This window comes from Capsicum annuum, chromosome 10, assembly GCF_002878395.1.
Source record: "Capsicum annuum cultivar UCD-10X-F1 chromosome 10, UCD10Xv1.1, whole genome shotgun sequence".
NCBI classification, from domain to species: Eukaryota; Viridiplantae; Streptophyta; class Magnoliopsida; order Solanales; family Solanaceae; genus Capsicum; species Capsicum annuum.
Genome location: NC_061120.1, coordinates 3,677,369 through 3,697,857, shown reverse-complemented (window position 1 = coordinate 3,697,857; position 20,489 = coordinate 3,677,369). Strand labels below are relative to the sequence as shown.

At 31.8% G+C, this 20,489-nt stretch overlaps 1 long non-coding RNA gene across 2 annotated transcripts; it reads left to right on the top strand.

Moving 5' to 3' along the window:
• Window positions 1-8,322: 8,322 nt before the first annotated feature.
• LOC124888097 lies at window positions 8,323-11,500 on the top strand. Of its 2 annotated transcripts, none has more exons than XR_007046053.1 (2): window positions 8,323-9,161; window positions 11,070-11,500. It is a non-coding gene; the product is annotated as an uncharacterized LOC124888097 (long non-coding RNA). The 2 variants fall into 2 exon arrangements; XR_007046054.1 differs by having other exon boundaries at window positions 10,932-11,500.
• Window positions 11,501-20,489: the final 8,989 nt, after the last annotated feature.

Sequence of the window (20,489 nt, the reverse complement as noted above, 5' to 3'; positions counted from 1 at the left end):
TATTTCAAGATTCAAGCTTTTGAGGTATGTTAGATGTTCATCCATGGGTCCTTCTCATTCATGGAGTCTAAGAATCCATCTTTTATGTTTAAGATCATGAAATTTCACGTTTATAATGATTTGTTTCTATAAAGCTTTTATGATTTTGCTTATACATGATCTTTACAATCTATTTTCATTGAAAGCATCCCTTATTACAAATTTCATGAATTATGTCCATGAACTTACATGAATTTCGAATCTTTATCACGTTTCCATGAAATTGTAGGTGATATTAAACCTTACATGTTTAAATGGTGTTGTTTATTGAATTTAAAACCTAATTGGTGATCTTAGAGGTGCAATCATGCTATTACTACCAGTTTTTAAGAACTATTCAAATGCTTAGTTTAAACCATGAACTATAAGTGTTTGATGAAATACCTAAATGAGCGGGTTTTGAACAATGACTACTTATTATAGATTACAAGTTAAAATTTTGGAATTTGTTTTCAAGTGGAATACATTATAGTATGTTTTAAATATTATGGTTTCCATATCATGTTTATGAGAATTTGGAATAAATCCTCAGTTTATGATTTTATCATGTGATCTTGCTACCTCATCATGTCTAGAGATATCCTCTTGTTAAAGTCTTGGTCCCCATGTATTTGATGAATACTTAAGTGAATAATTGTGAACAATAATTTTATTCCATGGTTTCGAAGCTTTCATGTCACCCCGTTGTTATTGCTATTGAGTCCTGGAGGTTATGAATACCCAAAATTTAGCTGTTTACTTAGTCTCATTAGTTTCAGACACATACGAGCATATTCAGCCAGTTAGCCATCATGATTAGTTACTTGTCCAATTAATCTTAGCTCAGTCCCGTAATCAGTGTCAGTTCAGTTGGGAGTAGGATTCAGCACCGAGCGAGCCTAGGGATGAGGGCTCACCCCTGTTAGTTGGGACTGGGTCCTTATAAGCAAGCCCTAAGTTCCAGAACTGCGTAGCTAGTATAGGTTATGAGATGTCACCCGTTAGTTAGGTCTGACACTCTTAGGGATCACCCGCTAGTTAGGACTGATCTCAGGGGTCACCCAATAGTTAGGACTCTCCACAACCATTGTTAGTACCCGTGGCACTGTACTAGCACTCTTCCAACTGGGGTTACAAGTTCGAACCCAATTAGTTCAGAGCAGGGCATGTCGGTTAGATGATACCTCCCATAGTTTTAGTTACAGTCTCAGTCCAGTAATCAGTTCAGTAATTTAGTTTTAGTTTTCTTGACCATAGCATACATATATTAGACATTTAGTGATCAGATTTCATTATTTCTGTATTTATAGATTTTATTCAGAATATGTTATATATTCTTGGTCATACATCCTTAGTAATTACAGATTTCATGTACTCTATTTATTATTACACGTTACATATACTTACATACATACATTCAAATAGTTATTATTCATATTCATGAAACCGTGCATATCAGCCTACCTCATTTAGCATACCAGTACATTCAAAGTATTGATCATATACTCTTTTCTTGCACTAAGATGTCTCATATCATAGGTTCGGACGCTTAGGTTCCCGACCGTACCTAGTTATCCTAGCGCACCAGTAGCAGCAGCAGTAATGAGTCCTCATGTTTTGAGGAACGATTATATTTATTTCAATTTCTCATTTTAGCAGACAGACGGAGTTAGTTGGGGGCTTGTCCTATCAACTCCTCAGTTATTCAGTTGGAGGCTTTCAGACTAGTACAGATAGTTAGTCAGTTTTTTTTAGATTTTAGTGGTCATTATCAGTTTTGTTTTACAGACTTATCAGATTTATTACTTTACAACTTTATGGCATTCTTCAGTTTATTTCTGTATATGAACTTTTGATATCAGTTTTACTCAGTACTCACAGCAGGTACCAACTTATGGGTTAGCTTGTGGTCCCTAGGGACTGTAAGCACCGTGTAGAGCCCAGGGTGTACTCTCGGGGTGTTATAAACTTGATTCTGTAATGAACCAATCTGTGGCCCTAGCCGCAACAAGCATCCCAAACCATCAAGGCCTGAGAGACCCCTGTCACTCCCCAACCACTAGTTATATTGTCCGTTTTAGGCCCAGGACCACACGGCTTTAAAACACGTCACTAGGGAGTAAGGCTTTATTTCTTATAAACCCAACAACCCTTATGTTTTTTGCCGATGTGGGACTCCTTCCTAAGTTGGAGTGTTACATACACCCCCTTATGGACTCAACATCCTCGCTGAGGTTTGTCCCGCCGAATGGGATTTTCCTATACTTAGGATTGAGGTTTTCCCTGCTTTCCTATGAGTCACATTAGACTGTCATCCCAGTTTAAAATGGCATATTACATTTAAGATAGGTTGTCCACCTTTCAATGAGATGATTTGGACCATCACACCATTTAAAGTGGCATGCTATATTCAAAATAGGTCATCTGCCTTACAACGAGACATATTGGGCAATCACCCCATTCAACGTGATATGTTACATTCAAGATAGGTAGTCCTCCTTTCAATGAGACATGTTGGATATTCACTCCGTTCAAAGTGATCTATTGTATTTAAGATAGGTCATCCACCTTTTAATAAGACACATTGGATCACTCCATTCAGAGTGTCATCTTACATTCAAGATAGGTCGTCTGCTTTTCAGCGAGACACATTGGGTCATTACCCCATTAAAAGTGACATGTTACATCCAAAATAGGTCGTCCATCTTTTAATGAGACACGTTGGATCGTCACTATATTCAAAGTGGCATATTAAATTCAAAATAGGTCTTCCACATTTTAATGAGACACGTTGGATCATCACTCCATTCAAAGTGGCATGTTACGTTTAAATTAGTCGTCCGCCTTTCACTGAGACATATTTGACCATCACTCCATTCAAAGTGGCATATTAAATTCAAAATTGGTCATCTACCTTTCAATGAGACATGTTGGACCGTCACTCCCTTCAAAGTAGAAAGTTACATTTAATTAGGTCGTCCACCTTTCAATGAGACACATTGAATTGTCACTCTGTTCAAAGTTGTCTATTATATTCAAAATGGGTCATCCGCCTTTCAATGAGACATGTTGGACTGTCACTCCATTCAAGGTTGTGCAAATTGGATCATCAACTATCTCAACAATACATGTTGAAACAGATTTGCACCAATTTACGTTAGTGTAATGCTACATTTGCAACCAATTATTCTATTTGAGATATTGTCGAGAGCATCCAAAAGGATGAAATTCTCAATTCAAAATCACTGGTGTGGATGACTCCAAAAAGGACACAGCACAACATGGAACTTTTTCTTAGTAGCGAACTAGGACATAGTTCGAAGAGGAATATCAAACTCTTTGGATGCGAACTAAAGGACGACTTCCACCCCCATCAAACCACGCCCTTATTAGAAGGCGTATGGGATATTTTGGGATATGCTGGTTTTTGTTTCACTTTCAGGATACTTCTAAACTCATACTGGAAGTAACCTTCCCTTTCCATCAAATCCGAGTGATAATGCACTCAGAGTTTTGGAAATTACGTCTAGATAAATTCTTGCCTATGGATGTGAAGGATCCCACATTCTTGGTTAAGAGGTTACAATCCTCTTTTCCATATGCTCAAATAAATTATCACTCATTCTGAACCAAAGGTTGTATTAAATAAGAGACTATCTTTTCCACCGATCCAGTCGAACGACAAACAGTTTGATTTCCTGAGTCTCGAGATGTAGGCTGAACTCTATGTTGAAAACTTAACTGCATTCAACCTCCCCCTAATTCTCTTATTCCCAGCTTTTCGGTTTTACCAAAATTTGAAAATCGAGATAGATGTGAATTTTTTAATCTTACTTAAAATCAAGCTTTATGAACTACAAACTTATCTATAATTCCAATATGGATTGAATTAAATACGATTAATGCAAAATATTTCCTTAATAATCATCATTGAAGTAGAATATAAAAATGACATTGTTATACCCTTTTCTTTTTTAATGAAAATTAGAATCTTTCATACTGTTGTAAATATTGATTACTAGAATTGGGACTGTTAAAGAGATTCTAAAGTAGTAGATTATCTAAAGTAGCAATAAGATCAATCGTGTATTGCATATGGAAGCTTGATATATATTTATTTATTCTAATAAGTACATTGATTTAACTGAAATAAGGATTCAATTGAGACACGTTGTATAGATGAAGAATTTTTGTCATACAATGTTTCTTTACATGGCAATCAAATAATACAAAAGATAATAATTTATGAAGCTAACCAAAAATCTACCCAACTTTCTTCCTTCAATATTATATGATGATGATGATGCAACTATATCAAATGATTTAACTATTTTATCAAATGATGACTTGACAAATCGGATCACAAAGGTATTGAAAAATCAAACATATGATAATTATTATTTTTAAAATTATTAGATGCTTTAACTGGGAGAAGTAAAACTTTATACTTTTTTTCCTTAATCATTATTTTGTAACATCAAATCTTTCTGTAAAAATTTTAATGAGACATCTAAAATTGCATATTACTAGTTACATGCATCTTTACTTTTCTATACTAGGAAATTTTTCCACTGAAATTTTTTCTATTAAGATTGTAATGAATCATATTATCTACTAATAAATATATAAGAGGGTTTTACAGATACATTGTATTATGAATATCCATTTAATATACAATTCTTATATAGACTTGCTATTGAATGAGCTTGCAATTAAATTAACATGCAATCAAATAAAGTTTCAATCAGATAATATTACAATGAGATAAGATTGTAATCAGTAAACTTTCAATCACGAAGGCACCAGTAACTTATACAGCTACTTATATTCTTCCATAAGTAGGATGCCAATGCAGTGTATTTGTAGGAGAAAATGATTTAACTATTTTATCAAATGAAGACTTGACAAATCTGATCATAAAGGCATCGCAAAATCAAACACATGATAATTATCATTTACATAATTATGTGATGCTTTAATTGGTGGAGAAGTAAAAAATATATTAACTTTTTTTTCCTTAATTGATATTTGTCACATCAAATTTTTCTATAAAATTTTTAATGAGGCATCTAGCAATGCATATTACTAGATGCATGCACCTTTTTCTTTCTATACTAGGAGCTTTATTTGTTGAATTTTTCATATTAAGATTGTAAGGAGCCATATTAGCTATTAATATAATAAAAATATAAGAGGGTGTTATAGATACATTGAATTATGAATAATCTTTTAATATACAATTCTTATATAGACTTGCAATTAAATGAGCTTGAAATCGAATAAGATTGCAATCAGATAAGATTTCAATGAGATAAGATTGCAATTGGATAAACTTTCAATTAAGATGACACCAAGTAACTTATACAACTACTTATGTTCTTCTATAAGTAGGATGTCAATGCAGGGTATTTGTACATTAGTTTGAAGAAAAATAAAGTTTCCTTCTCTAGATTTTTGTGATTATATCTCTTGTTACCTTGATATTTAGTATTAATTCATACAATAAGATATTAAACCCAAAGGCCAAAGGTCAAATTTAATTCCTTATTTCTTCTTTATTTCATTCAGCTAAAAAATGATACTTGTTTATTTCATCCTATTAGTTTTTCTACAACTTAGTTCAAATTTTGCCGCTAATGAGAATTTTGATAATTATGTTGGTTGCGACATGCCCAAATCAGATGTGGACCTAGTAGAATTTCCACTGAATTTGGAGTACTTGGAAGCTGAATTTTTCTTGTGGGGTTCTTTGGGATATGGTTTGGATAAATTCGCACCTGAACTTGCTGGTAGTGGGCCGCCACCTATTGGTGCTCAAATTGCAAAACTTAGCCCTCTCGTAAGAGATGTCATAACCCAGTTTGGATTCCAAGAAGTCGGACATCTCAGGTTCTTTTCCATCTCATAATCTTATATTGGTTCTTATATTTTTTTATTTAATATGAATAAGTAAAAAAATAGTCATCGACATTCTATAAGGGATATCTTCGAATTTATGAAGCTCTATAGTCGATCTATAATGTCACTGATCTTACTACTACCTCTGATAATGAAAATGCAGATCCTACGACTAACTCGGAAAGATCGAGAGGATATTTCCAAGACCTTTATGCTCCGAATGTCTAAATCTTATTATTTAGTTCTAGATGGTAACAAGCGTAAGCTAATCTTTAAATATTTCACTTCCAGAGCAAGGATATGTTCAAAATAGGTGCAAACCTTGACATAATAAAATTTGGCAGATACAAGTTCCATTATTGGGCATTACAAGTTAATTTTCTTTCTTCCCGTAACCAATATTCCACCCCTACCCCTCCCCTTCACTCCTTATCAACTCCCACCCTCTCACACCTCGCCCACCTCCATATAAATGTCTGATAATGTTTTGCTTATATTATATATAAATGTGTTTGGGATAATAAATATTGAAATATGGTAAGAATGCCACTTATTTGTAGCTTACATATCTCATACATCATTTTCGAGTCATAGGTGTAGTTCATTGTATTTTTTTCCCTCGGTTACCGTGTAAAACGTAAGAATTTCTTACATTTTTGTAAAAGTCAACTCTGTTAGTTGACCGTTAAGAAAAAAGTATAAAACGTAATAAATTCTTACGTTTAGCCTATTTTGGTAAATTTTAAATAGATGGCCTATTTTGGTCACTTTTTTAATTCCGTGTCTCATTTTGATTCCGAGTTCGAAATATGTTAAAAAGCAATTTAAAATACTAAAGCTCAAATATTTTTAGGAGAACTCAAACATTTGTCCCCTTATCTAAGGTCTTGTATTAAAGACTTGTCTTCAATTTTAATTAGACTAATTTAGTTATTATTAATAATTGCTTAATTTGAATAAACAAATGACTAACCTGTTATAAACGTATGTTGCAATAGATGACTAACTTGTTGCAACAAATTAATAATTTGTTGGAAAATAATTAAAAATACTAGGGAACTCAAATATTTTTAGGAGAACACAATTGTTTATCCCATTGTCGTAGAGACGTCTTTAATTTTAGCTAAATCAATTTAGTTATTACTAATAATTGCTTAATTTGAATCAACAGATAACTAGCATATTGCATCAGATGATTCATCTGTTGGAAATTATCAAACAGATAGAAAATCTGTTGTAACAGATGGGTCCTATTAGAAAACAATTAAAATATTAGGGAACTTAAACTTTTTTGGGAGAACTCAAATGTTTGTCCCTTATCCTTTTTCATTTGATGTATGGTTTATTATTTTTGTCTTCTTTACCTATTTCATGAAATTTTTCATGTGTTTTACTTATTCGTTGTGCTCCTATTGAAATTTTTTTAAAAAAAAATTTAGGTCAAATTTTGCTCGTATATCACTTGGACATTACTTCATAGCTTATTTTGTAAGTAAAATTATAATTTTTGTTGAATTTCTTATTTGGTGAATCTGCTACTGCTACAATGAATAGAACCTGCAACATGAATCCAACATATGAGTCATCTATTGCAACAAGTGAGTAATCTGTTGCAATATATGACTAATCTTTTGCAACAGATGACCTATATGTTGGATTTATACTACAAAACTAGAAAACGAATCCAACAGATGAGTAATCTGTTGCAATAGATTAGTCATATATGTTGCAACAAATTACTCATTTGTTGCAATAGATTACTTATTTGTCATAACAACTTAGTCATATAAGTTGCAACAGATTAGTCATATATGTTGCAATAGATTACTCATTTGTTGCAACAAATTAGTCATATATGTTGCAACAAATACTCATCTATTGGATTCACGTTACATGTTTTATCCATTATTAAAAAACAGTAGTAGCAGATATATCCAGATGAAAAATTTGACTAAAAAATAACAAACATTAAAAAAAAATAACGAAAAACATAAAAAACAACAAACACCAACAAATCAAGTTCCTCATTTTCGTCATAACTTAAAAGCCCTAATTTTTTACTTATGAAAATCGAAAAGAAATGATGAAGAACTAGAAGTTGTTGTCGCTCGAGAATGTTGTCACGTCGACTGACGGTTGAAAGTCAAAAAGGAACAGGCAAGAACTCAAAACTATTTGTTGCCAGAGGTTGAAGTTACACAAGATTGAAGGGAGAAATTTGAAAAGTTGTTGGTTGAGAGAAGTTAGAGAGAGAAACTATTGAGAGAAAGAGAGAAAATAGAGAGATTGATTTGCATGGGGGGGGGGGGGGGAAGTTTTGTGGGTGTGGGTTAATTTGTATTTTTGAAAAGATTAAAAAGTTTAGAAAATATTAATCAAGTCCACAATTAACCTAATCAAGTTTTTTAATTATGTTTGACCCTTTAAATTGGTCAATGTCACCAATCCTTTATTTAAGTCTTAAAAGACACCTTTCCTTCAATTTTCTTAACCCACCAGCCCAAAATTTCTCCCAAATTAATCGACCTAATTAGACCACCCTAACGACTCACAACCTTCACCCCTTATATCCTCTTCTAACAACCTACCACCACTAACAACGCAATTTCCTTACCCCTCAACAAAAACAGACCAGCGGCCCAATTCACTCACCAACCCGACCCAGCTCCAATTCCCTTTCCCCTTTACCTATCAGCAACACTCTAACAATATACCAAAAAACAAACAGACAACATTATCAACAACAACAATGAGAACCGCTCCAACATTAATGTTGTAATATCAACAAAGAACAACGGCTTCAACTCGTCACCAACCGTAGTCAACCTAGCCATTTCTAATTTCTTACCCTTTTACCTCTCCGTATAGCCAAGAATGGCTAAGAATTTCATTAACTTTTTCCTTTCTCAGATTATGTTCATCTATTTTTGATAAGAAACCAATGGATACAAGAAATTCGGATTTGAAATCCAACTTTTCAAATCCGAAACCCTAAATTTTTTCATCCAAAATTCCCCTATAAATAGAGGTTGAAAGATAGTGGAAAGGGGGAGGATTTTTGTGGAAAAATTTTGAGGTTTGGGAGGCGCGTGCTATTAACTTCACACAACCAGAAATTCTCTACGAACTCACTCCAAAAACCAGATTCTAGCAAAATTGTTGAACTCTGGCAAGGCTAATCGGAACTTCGATGGTGAAAGTCCATTTGATTAAGGCTTGTCATCCCATTCGTTGTTCGGAAAAAGGTAAACCCATCTTTCTCTTTTAATTTCTTTATTATTTATTCTTATCATTCTTCGTGTTAGTAATTTTCGTTCGTAAGCATATTGATGGTGGGATTATTTATTGTAGAAGGCTTGGAAGGAAATAGGTTTCATATGATGAAATTATGTGTTTTCTTTGTCATCTTATAATGATTGAATTGATTCATGGATTTTGTCATTGTGGTAGCATTTAGTTTGTAGTGTTGTTTTCTGTTTCTTTTTTCACAATTGGTATGGGAATCTTGAATTCTTATTATTTTTGCTTTTATGCTCGCGGGATGGATATTGCTCAACATTACTTGAAATTTCTAAGAATGAAGATTGTGTTCTAATTCAATTATTGGTGCATTACACTCTTGAAAGATTTGTGTAAGACAACTGTTGAGTATTTGTCATTGTTGTGTAAAGCTTGACAGTTTTAAAATGTTTATCTCATTGGTGTTTAAGTGTGTTGATGGATTCAATGTTTGTATCTTTACTAGTTAAGAAAATGATAGAACTCAAGTTGTTGCTTTTATTTTTATTTCTTTTCCCTATGGCTTAGTCATGTCTATATAGTATTTATAGTATTTAAAGATGTTTTGTTACCATATTTCCTCTTAAATGTTGATTGTGTCTTTATAATTGGATAGAGTTTGACGTTATGTTTAAAATAATTTGAGTTGGAGGGTTGTTTTAGTGTCCCTATTTGACTCTTATCTTCAATTTTTAATCAATTGAGAATTTTGATATATGTTTTATGAAAATGAGAGGCAGTATCTTGGTGAAATTTATTTGATAATGAGTAAAAAGTGAACCTTTTTTCTTAAATACAATTCGGCTATATGATTACTAAATGTGTGCTTGTTGGATTCATGTTTCAACACCCAATCCCCAATGGAGTAGTTCCTGTCAGTCCTTTTACCATTAACAATAGTCTTCATCCTAGCTTGAGCTTTAGGCAAATTTGCTTTGAGGACTCGCATGGTAGCTTCCCTAGACTGCAAACTTCGATCAACTGCATCAATGTGAGAGTCAAAATCCATGCAAGGCAATAGAGGAGAGGTTTTTGTCCATAATCCCCTCATAAGGTGTTAGCTTTAGTGCTGAGTGGAAAGAGGTATTATACCACCATTCTTCTAGTGGAAGCCAATGAGGCCAAGCTTAGGGTCGTTCAAAGATCATGCACTGGAGGTAGCATTCCAAACATCTATTGACAACTTCAGTTTGCCCATCTGTTTGGGGGTAGTAAGTTGTGGAAGTCAAAGGAGATACCTTTTGTAGTTTAAAGTGTTCCCGCCAAAACTTGCTTGTAAATACTGTATCCTTATCAGAAATAATTGATCTGGGCATGCCATGGAGTTTAAAATCTCCATCCATAAACAATTGAGCTACCTCTAATGTTGTATAAGGGTGCTTAAGAGACATAAAGTGTGCGGCTTTGCTCAGCCTTTCCACAACCACAAAGATGACATCCTAACTCTTGCTAGGCCCTCTATAAAATCCATTGAGATATCTTGCCATACCCCGATATGAATAGGAAGGGGTTGCATCAAGACAGGACAAGCCACAGTCTCACCCTTTCATTTTTTACAGAATTCACAGTGTTTTACAACATTGTAGACTTCGAACTCTCTCAGAGATCATGGTTTTTAAAAACTCTCAGCCAAATACTTTGGTCCTTTTCAAATTATGTCTAGAGTTGAAAAGGTTTATTACACACTAGATCTCTGTGCAACCTCAAAAATCCACCCCGTTTTTCATATTTTCCAGTTGAAGAAGAAGTTAGGTTCCAACATTGCGTCTGTTACATTGCTTGTGGTGCAAACTAACTCGGGTCCTATTTTGCGAGTTCCTGAGGCTATTATTAATAGACGTTTATCTCCCACAAATGGTCAAGCCATTGAACAGATTCTCATCAAATGGATGAATGTAGCTGATGAGGATAGCACCTGAGAGGATTTGGACTTTATCGGAGCCGAGTATCCCCACCTGGATCCTTGAGGACAAGGATGATTTGAAGAGGGAGTATTTGATATGATCCATTTGTAATGATTTTTCATAATTGAGTATTATTTCCATTTTTAGATTTATGTTTGTAGTTACTTGTTAAAATCAGTCAGTCACGTGAGCTGCACGTGGTCCCACTAGCTGTTAAGACTGTTAGGGTCTGTTATGGTCGTTTACTACTAGAGTTAGTTATAACTAACTTTTGGAACCCCTGTTTCACTCTTTTCATCTTTTTTCCTCATTAAATAGTCACAGTATTGAAGGGTTGTAATCATCAGAACATTGACTCAAGAGCAATAAACAAGTTTCTCTCTTTTCTCTTTCGATAACAACTCAATTGAGTTCTGGTAAGTTGTTCAAGAGCAATTCTTCCTAATTTGCTCTTTAGGCTACTCCAATTCCTTCCTAAATTGTAATATCATTTCAGCAGTGTATCACATCATGACGAAAATCATACCTTTCCTCTATGTATTATTTGCCTTTTTCTCAACTGACAACAAATAAAAGTATCCAAATACAAATACCCTTTAACTAGCATATGCTAAAAGGAACAAATAAATATTCTTCTCGTGCTTAACTCTATTTGTAACAACTTATATAATATTAATAACGTAAAAAAATTATACTGTTAAACTCTTCAAAAATAAATGCACATAAAATTAGTACAACGTGGCTACATATGAACTTCTAAAACAAAAGGAATATAGTCCTATATATTTCACGAGGTTATATGTAAGTAAGATGTTTCTTTCGTACTTATATGTATCATTAGATAGCAAAGTGTCCATGCTAGTACGGGCCAAATATACGTTATTTTTTTTATTCATTAATAATTGTCCATGATTAACTTGGCACAGAAGTTAAGAAATTATAAATGATAGGATAATGTTACCATATCATTTTTCTGAATATGATAAGTTTAATGCTTTAAAATATATTGGACAATTAGTCTTGTTTAATATTAATAGTAAAATATATAGAAAGGGATAAATTATCCATTGATTTTCCAAATTGGCCAAGTATTGTTGGACGTGTTTTTTTTTTTTTTTTGTATAGTAAACATGTAAAAACAGACAGAGAGGGATTGTCCCCATTTATGGTGACATTTGGAATTAAATAAATTTTCTACCATATATTTTTAAAAAAAGTTTAAATTGTTAATTATTGTAATTTATAATTTATTTTTAAAAATATATTAATATATGTTATTCTTGCTATCCCCCCTTTTACGACAAAACTTAAGGTTTATCATATGCAATTCGTAGATATCCAACTTTAAAAAAAATGTTGCTCAAATAATAGTCTCAAATTAAGAGAGATAATGTTAAGTCAATAAATTTTTTTTTTTTAGATTAACTTTGGACTGGGCCCATTATATATATATATATATATATAATCTATAATCTATCTATAATCTATAATCTATAATCTATAATCTATCTATAATCTATATCTATATCTATAATCAATCTATAATCTATAATCTATCTATAATATATTAAAAGTGTAAAGACCCTTAGAAAAAGTAATTCGAACTTTTTACCCTTCATTAAAAGTTTTTGCAATAGATAAAATCGTCTTTTCATTTATTTCTTTCAATTAATATATAATTAATTTTTATAATACTTTAAAACTCCAAAAATATATGGGCAAAGATTTCTTTAAAGTACTTATTTATGGAAGGTAAAAATTTGAATAGAAATCGTATTTCTTTTTTCTAAAAATAAAACTTTAAGCAAATATGATTAACAAAGTTATTAGTATAAAAGGAATCTTGCTCTTTTTATAAAGCCAGTTCACATTATACTCCTTTTTTTTTCTTCGTCTAGCATGCTTTCTTTTGGTAGAAGAATACAAAAATAGTTTTATTTAAATATTATCTCTTATTTTTGGTTCATAAATAAATACGATCAACTGATTTATTTTAAATATGTTTTAATGCAGTTTTTCAGGCTCAGAACGTTTATGGAATCTACAATTGAAAATTTATAGTTGAACAAACTTTATGATGGACAACGGAGATGATATTGTTTGTAGACATATCATAGTTAGGATTTGTTATTTATCATGCGTTAAAGTTTGATTAGAAGATTATATTATGAATCAATAATTGATAACAGATTCTCTCCTTTTGATATATAATTTTGCATGTTTTTCTTTTAATTAAAAATTTTGATAGAAAAATTGACCGAAACAAGCATTTTGCCCCCTAACCAAGTAGCCAAAAAAAATCAATGTTTTATCTCACTCCCTTTTTTCATTGGGATTTTTGTAGGAGTTTTTGGCTAAGCTCTCTCTTCTATTCTCTTCTCTCCGTCTTTAAAGGATAGGTTTATTATTATGTATACATAAAAATCAAAGGAATTCTAATTGTCTTTGCTAAGTGATCTTGCGTTTGAATTATGGTGTATTCATTGTTTTTATATATAAATTAGATTCAAGTTGAATTGGTTCATTGGATAATTATACTGCTACCTTGATGTTATGTAAATTGTTTTCAGGTTATAAGTATGATCAATACCTATTGTGCTTTGGTGCGACGATGAGGAACTTAAAATCAGCATGTTGGTTAGTTAAACTATGAATTTGTTCATTTTATGTGGAAGTTAGATTAAATTTTGTAATTTGAATAAACTGCTACGGATTATTATTTGAGTTTTAAGATATAATATCCCTCTTAAACTTCGCTTATGTGATTACATCAAATATGTTGTTGTAGTTGATGCTATAGATTTTATTTGATATAATGAAACTGTTTAAAATTTATGAAGCCACTTGACAAATGTAGGCTACAGTTTGATGTTAGTTGAAATATGATAAAACATAGGCCGAAGTTTGATATTAGAGAATATATAATATTTAAATATTAAAATTTTTCTCTAAGTATATTAAGATTTAAATTCAATGAAGGTATTTAATTGATTTTTATGCTTCACAACAAAACAAAATCTATTATATTAGTTGTTAGACTCCTTTAATCCTTTATAATTGATTGTTCTTATTGTTAGTTAGCCTTTAATGTAATCTTTAATATTTTGGTCATATCACTTCTCTTGTATGTTATATTTGCTGTTTGCAATTATAATTCAGACTCCTCTTCATATGAGTATGATACTCTATAACTAAAGTATTATTAGTAAATTTCATAATGAATTTATCAAATTTATGGTGATTTTCAATTGCTTAGAGTTGGACGTTCCACCGAGAGAGGTTAGTGTTAGTAATTTTTATTTGTTGTTTTTATATTTTTTATTGAGTTATAGTACTTATTGCTAAAACTATATAAAATTTGAGAGGATATATATGGTATCAATTTATTTTTATAAAGTTAGTTAAGTTAAGTCCACATTATAATTATCAAAGTTTGGTCAGTCATGTGCTGATAACAACACTGCGGTAGAGGAACTTATTGACTCTGTTATTGATGTTGTTAGGAAGGAATCTGAGAATTGTGACTGTTAACAAGGTAGTGGAGTCAATTTCTTGATCTAGAAATTTCTCTATTTAATTTTTTTCTTTCTATTGAAGTTATACATATTTTAGTCGTCGTAATTTGTGGGTCCTCTTTGAAGTTATGGCATTTGAGTTTCAATTTTAATTGAATGATTCTCCAAAAGTTTATCGAAAATAACTTCTAGATCTCCCAGAGTCACTTAGTGGAAAGGTCAAAACTTGTAATAATATAGGATCCAAGTCGAAGATTGATGGAGTTTTGCTATTGTGTTACTATTGTATACAAGTCAAGAGTGATACTGCTGGATCACTGTATTGTGGAGGGTCAAAACTTGGAGCACTATAGGATCCATGTTGAAAAGTTTAAGGTCGCGGAGAAAATTTGGAGCAACTTAGGATCCAAGTTGAAGATTTTAAGGTTGCGAGAAAAGCTTGGAGCAATATGGTGTCCAAGTTGAAGAGCTTAAGGTCGCGGAGAAAGAGTGAAAGATGAATAGAAAAAGAGATTCAGATTGATGGATACAATGCGAGCCATGTTGTTAAGACCAGATAGTCATCCAAGTAAATATGGGCATTGGCAAAATGAGAATGTGGTAAGTGATTATGTGTGTTGGTGCTTGCCAGGTCCTATTGATTCTTGGGCTGATTTATTGTTTCATATGCTCAAGATGGAGAGCATTATATCCCTGGGGAAAAACTTCGATGAGAGCAAACTATACAATGTACTCTGATTTTTTTTAGTTGCTTAATTTATTTTTAGGATTCACGTTGTTGTAATGTAAAGAAGAACTCTATTTCTTCCATAGCTATGTAAAACTGAAGATTTCCAATGTTAGAAGCTGAATGACGAAAGGATAGCTAAAACGGAAAAGAAAAGAACAACATTGTAATTTTGACTTTTAAAATTAAGAACAAAATTTTGTTCACTATAATTAGTTTTGTTCCATAATCAATTACTGTATTTCTATATGTTTCCACTAATATAGGCCATTACAGATTGATATTCATCTACTTCTTTAGTTATTTTACCTTTTTGTTGCTTTTTTAAAATTTATTAATTTTGTTTTTGAGGTTTTTTTGCGGTTTTTTGAACTATTTTAAATTTTAAATAGATATAATATTTATTTTAACGTTAATTGCTATTTTTGAATATTTTTGTATATAATTTATTGATTGATGATAGATACACGCACAAAGCACGTATATTAGACTAATTAATAAAAAAAGGTTGGACAAAACAGACTCAATTAAGCCCAAAAAGGAAAATCAAAAACAAAAAAATCAAGATTTTATGGGTCAAGGTTCGGCCTATCTTAACCCTCTATAAATATGACCAAAAGTAGAATTTTTAGAATGAGAATCGCCCAGCAACATTAACAAATGGCGCCGCTGGAAGCTCATTTCAATACCAGCTTTCTTTTGCTCTAGCTTTGGGTTATTAATCTTGTCGGAGATTGATTTAGTGACGAGCTCCTCTTGATCAGCTTATCAAGGCAACTTAATTGATAAGCAATTACTTGTAAATAATAGATTTGACTGAGACCAATACACTAAGAATAGTAAATAAGCTTGAATGTTTTTCCATATTTTTCTGCAACAATCTTTTTTATTACTGAATTATAATCACCAAAAAATAAAATACTCTCTCTTTGTAAAATCAAACAGTTGAACATGTAAGTTATAACATAGTAGCTCTTGGTAAATGAATAATGAGACGGTGTGAATGAGGATGATGATTGATAATATAAACAAGAGGGTAAACTGGTGCAAACATGTAAACGCTTAACATGAAAGCTACAATAAAATTCTTGGCTGCCAATAATATTGAATTGTTATTGACAGTTTTACAAAAATATCCTTATTGAGTTATGTTGTTAAAGGTATGACAATTCTGGCAATGTTAAAAATTAATGATTGTTTGGTCATTTGACGTTCCCAATCAATCATTGAAGCCAAATGTTTAAACAAGATAGTGCATGAAAATTTAAGTAAAATGATCAGAAAATCCTTAACAATAAATTTATTACTTTAAGCGCACATGTCGACTAGATGTGTGCTTATTCCCCTTTATTGTAGAGTATATAGAAATGATAACATATTATTTGTAAAGTACATTAATAGTGGTTATATAATAGCCTATATTGTATTATTGACATTCTGATCAAATATTAATTATTATTTTTAAATGTGGTTTTCACATTTTATTTTTTAAAATTTTTCTAAACAAATCTAAATATATAGTCTGGTCAAATAATAGTTTGCTCAAATCTCAAGACATAGTGTGGCTAAATAATAGTATTTACTAATTATTCTTGAAATCTTGACCAAATATTAATTATTATTTTAAGATGTGTTTTTTACGTTTCACTTTTTAAAACTTTTCTGACCAAACTTCAAGATATAGTGTGTTTTATAGTCCATAGTAATTATTCTTGTACTCTTGAAAGTTTGAGCAAATACTAATTATTGTTTTTAGATAAGTTTTTTCACGTTTTATTTGTTTAAACTTTTCTACCTAAATAGCAAGGTATAGTTCCGTCAAATAAAACATATACTAATTATTCTTGTATTCTTGAGATCTTGACCAAATACTAGGATATATATAGATTTTCCCTTGAAAATAAATTAGCAATAACCTTCCCTATGTCTTTTTATGCTTCACAAAATTCTCTCACATGGAAAAAGCTTCACACCATCATTTTTACTAGGAAGTTTAATTTTTTTTTTTAGTTTTAGTTGCACCGCATTTTTTTGTTGTTTCAAAAAAATCTCCTACCACATCTTTGATACTATTGTCATTGAATAAGACATCGATTTCAGTAGTACTTTCAATCTTAAAGAAAAAATAATTAATTCAAGAAAAGCATTTTTCTTTTGTGCAAAAAATTTTGATCGATTTTGGAAAAAGTTTTAAGGAAGAAAAAAGGACCACCGAAGAGAAGTATAAAACAAGTAATAACAGTGTGCCCTAAGGACTATAAAGAGAAAACCGATTTGCTATATGAGAAATTTGATGAATTAAAAAATGCAAAAGTGAAAAGGAAGCTTACTATAAGGAGAAATTGAGCGAGTTGAAGAATAGAGTTTCTTTTTTGATGGAAAATAAGAGAAAAAATGATGAAGGTATTACTGTTATGGGACGTTAGGTCGATTATTTTTGTTTGTTTTTCCTTTTGTTTTCTCCTTACAACTTTTTATTTATCGTTTTATAATGTATTTTATTGTTTTGATTATAGTTAATGGTAGATCTTGATTTTACTGTATCTGCAAAACCCATTTTAATTATTTGTGGCTTCAAACTTATTTATTAATTGAATGCCATAAATAACTAAAATAGATTTTGCAGATGTAGAAAAATGAATATCTACCATTAACTATTATCAAAACAATAAAATACATTATGAAACGATACATAACAAGTTGTAAGGAAAAAATAAAAACAAACAAACATAATTGACCTAAATTAACATAACAGCAATACTTTCATCATTTTTTCTCTTATTTTCCACCAAAAGAGAAACTCTATCCTTAACTCTTTGAATCACTCCTCATAATAAGCCTCTTTTCACTTTTCACTATCTTTAATTCATCAATTCTCTCATATATCAGATCGTTTTTTCCTAATAGTCCTTGAGGCACTCTTCTATTATCTTGTTATACTTTTATTCAATAGTTTTTTTTTCCTTCCTCAAAACTTTTTTCACAGTTCATTAAAAATTTCTGCACAAAAAAGAAGTGTTCTTCTTGAATCAATTATTTTTCCATTAAGATTGAAAGTACTTCAATGAATACATTATCAAAGATGTGACTGTAGAATTTTTGTGAAACAACAAAAACCTTGCGGTACAACTAAAATTGTGAAAAAAAATGAACTTCTTAATTGAAATGATGGTGGAAAAAGTCAAAGTGTATGAGAAAGTTATGTTCAACAAAAATTCACATATCCAATATAATATATCACAAATAGAATCGGAAAAGAGTGGTGTACACAACCTTATTCTTATAAAAAGGACACTATTTAGAAGTACAAAATTTTAAAAAGGAAGTCCATAAAAGGGACCCTTTACCTATTAGTATAGCCACTCATAGTACCCGATGTGTAGATATACACTTTCATAAATGATATCCCCAACTATACTACTACTATTTTCTAACTTCTTGTTCATTATACACCATCATATTCCATATATCTTGTTTTAGTTCTTTCCATATATGGAAGAAAAAACACATCTCATTCAACTTCTCAAACAAGAAACCATTACATACTGTTATGAAAGTGATGATACCAAACTCCCCAAGAACACAACAACACAAACACCAAAATCAGTCCACTAGTGCAAGAACTATAGACCCTTTTGATGACCTCTCTCGAATTTACAAGAAAAACAAGAAGGGAAGTTATATCAAGAGTAAAACACACTAAAACAACAACAACACTTGATGAATAAGATGTAATAACAACAACACACGGTTACAAGACAAGAACACAAACCGATTACACTAGATATAGACAAACGATTACAAGAAAGTAAAAATAGATAGACAAAGGGATGGTATAATATTAACAACCCAAAAGCTTATTCCACTTTTGGACCTTTAATATCACAAAAAGCCTAAACCTATCTCTTACGTGACCTCAAGGGAACCGGAATTCCCAAGCAATCTCCGTTTCTAAGAAAATGATCAACACAAGAATTCCACCTTGCTAAAGACTCTCAAAGAAGCTACAAAATATATTCTCCAAAAATCTCCCAAAAATGACCTAATGAGGTTCTATTTATACCTAGGTTAACTTATTACAAATGACTAAAAAACCCTTGCAAAGGGCGGATGAACAGTGAACACGAATGAATAGTGAATAGTTTTGGAGCTTGTGGGACTTGTTCTCTAAGCTTGTTCCTTAGATGGGCAGCCCCGAGCTCGAGTCTTGACGCATTAGACCTCGATAATGATCGTACCCGTATCATCCTCCCCTCCTTAGAAAGGATTCGCCCTCGAAACCGAACCTTGCAAAGAAATAGAAAGGACAAGCTAAGAAAAGTTCCTCAAGGAATGAGGGTTAGGATTAGTGTAATCAATCATAGCATCTTGCCAAGGTGGATCAAACTTAACATATACCCAAATATCCCTCTTACCCGAATACCCTACCAAAGGAGAATCAACTAGTTTATCCACATAAGTGTGACAAGAAACAAGGAACAAGCGTTACTTATCAAGTGGAAAACATAGACTCTTCTTGGAACAACAATTAGACTTGAAAGACGAGAGAGGAAATCCATACATTCCATGCACATTCAAGTCATTCCAAAAGACATCCTCATCACCACACTTCAAATGATCACCGGAATCAAATGGGTAGAGTGTCCATGGACACGGGTTGGGAATACACTTCCTTACCCTAATACTACTACAATAATGATCAAATGTCCCCTCTATACTATCATGATCAATAACAAAAACAACTAGAGGGTCATCCTTAGTCATTTGGCCAACCTGTTCAACATCATCATTTTCACACACAAGTTGGTCTTCATGACTTCCATAAGACAATGTACTACCACTTTCCACAATGGCTTCAATACAAGGTGAATCAACTAGTGTATCCATAATCTCAAGTTGTACATTATCATCACAAAATGAAGTCATATTCAACTCACTTAAAGACAAACTATCATTCACACTTAGTTGGCTATTATCCTTATTCACTAGAGTGCAAAAGTTAGTTTGATTACCTTGTAGCTCATGTGGAGCATGGCCACTCATGGGAATTTGATTAGGAAGCTTTGGATGCTCCATCAAGTTATCCAACTTCTTGCACAGATAGCCTTCCATCCCTTCCAATCTTCTTTTCATTCTGTCTATTATTCG